Here is a 2,142-nt window from a genome sequence, read left to right as displayed (position 1 = left end):
AGCTAAGTGACACATCTAATCCATCTGGGGGCATCAGAGATTTCCTGAAGGACAGAATACATGAGGAAACATCAAGAACTAAGTAAGGGTTGCTGATCCTATCTCTTTTCCTCAGAGAAATCGCTTTAGAAAATTTATAAAAGTATCATTCTCACTCAAGAAAGTCTAAATTCTCTCAAAATTATATATAATATAATATATATAATATAATATTTTCTTTTTTGCACTGGGGATGGAACCCAGGGGCGCTTAACCACTGAGCCACATCCCCAACCCTTTTTATATTTTATTTAGAGACAGGGTCTCGCTGAGTTGCTTAGGGCCTTGCTAACACGCTGAGGCTGGTTTTGAACTTTCGGTCCTCCTGCCTCAGCCTCCCCAACTGCTGGGATTACAAATGTGTTCTATTGTACCACCTTATCATATATTTTTACTGGTTTGTTACTTATATACTCTATGTAAACAGTACACTAAATACTATAAGAAATCCCCAGCACTGTGGGGGGAAAAAAAGAAAGAAATACAATAAATACAATATTATTGTATAATCTACAGATCTTTTTCAGATTTTGCCAATTGTCTTTATGATATCCTTAACAGCAAAAGAAACTTCAGGAATATATATATATTGTATATAATTGTCATGTTTCTTTAGTATTCTTTATTTTAGAATAGATCCTGAATTTTTTTAAAAAAAAATTGTATTTCATAATGTTGGTATTTTTGAAAATTTATTCAAGTTATTTACTTTTTGCAGCAATGGGTATCAAAACTAGGGCTTTGAGCAGGGTAGGAAAGCACTCTATACCTCTGAGCTACACACCCAGAGTCGTTTCGTTCTTTTTTTAAATTTTTTTTTTTTTTAGTGTTGATGGACCTTTATTTTATTTATTTATTTATTTGCAGTGCTGAGAATTGAACCCAGTACCTCACACATATGAGGCAAGCACTCTACCACTTTTGAGCGCCAACCCCAGCCCCAACAAGTTGTTTCTTAATTGAGCTCTTATTTTGAGATGATTATAGAATTATATGCAGTTTAAAAAATAATGCAGGTCTGAGGTTGTGGCTTAGCGGTAGAACGCTCACCTAGTATATGTGAGGCCCTGGGTTCGATCCTCAGCACCACATAAAAATAAATAAACAAAATAAAGGTATTGTGTCCAACTACAACTAAATAATAATTAAAAAAAAAAAAAGAAATAGTGCAATAGAATGTGGTATAGCTCAGTAATAGAGAGCTTGCTCAGCACATGTGATGCCCTGGGCTGTACTCCTAGCACCACAAAAAGTCAGGAAGAAAAGAAAAATAATACAGACAAATTTTGTGTGCCCTTTACCCATTCCCCCCCAAGGGTAATATCTTGAAAAACTATGGTATATTTCAAACCGTGACATTGACATTAATAGTGTCAAGATATAAAATATTTCCATCACCAGAAGTCTCCCTCATGTTCCCTTTTTCTAATCACTCCCACTTTTCTTCCCTGCTTCACCCCTCCTAAACTCTGGTAATCAGCAATCTGTGCCTATTTCTATAATTTCATAATTTCAGGAAAGTTCTAGCCAGGCTCCGTGGTGCGCACCAGTAATTCCAGTGGCTCTAGAAGCTAAGGCAGGAGGATGGAGAGTTCAAAGCCAGCCTCAGCAACTTAGTGAGGCCCTAAGCAACTTAGCGAGACCCTGTCTCAAAAAAAAATACAAAAAGGTCTGGGGACATGGCTCGGTGGTTAAGCAACTCTGGGTTCAATCCCTGATACAAAAAAGAAAAAGTTTTACAAACACAATCATACAGTATATAATCTTTTGGATTGCCTTTATCATGCATATTATGCTTTGGAGATTCATCTAGGTTGCACATAGCAATAGTTCCCTCTTACTCAGTAGTATTCCATGGTGTGGATTACCACAATTCTTTTAACCATTAACCTGTTGAAAAATATGTGGATTGTTTTGAATATTATGAAAAAAGCTGCTACAAACACTTGTGTAAAGTTTTCTTTGAGAACATGTCTTCATTTCTCTGGGATAAAGCCCACAAGTGCAACTATTGGGCTGTTTGGATTTTTAGAAACTGCAATTGTTTCCCAATGGCTGTACCATTTTTGTATTCCCTACAGTGATCTGTTTTCTCCAAATCCT

This window comes from Urocitellus parryii, chromosome 6 (assembly GCF_045843805.1).
Source record: "Urocitellus parryii isolate mUroPar1 chromosome 6, mUroPar1.hap1, whole genome shotgun sequence".
In the NCBI taxonomy this organism is placed as follows: domain Eukaryota; kingdom Metazoa; phylum Chordata; class Mammalia; order Rodentia; family Sciuridae; genus Urocitellus; species Urocitellus parryii.
This window is presented reverse-complemented; position numbering follows the sequence as displayed.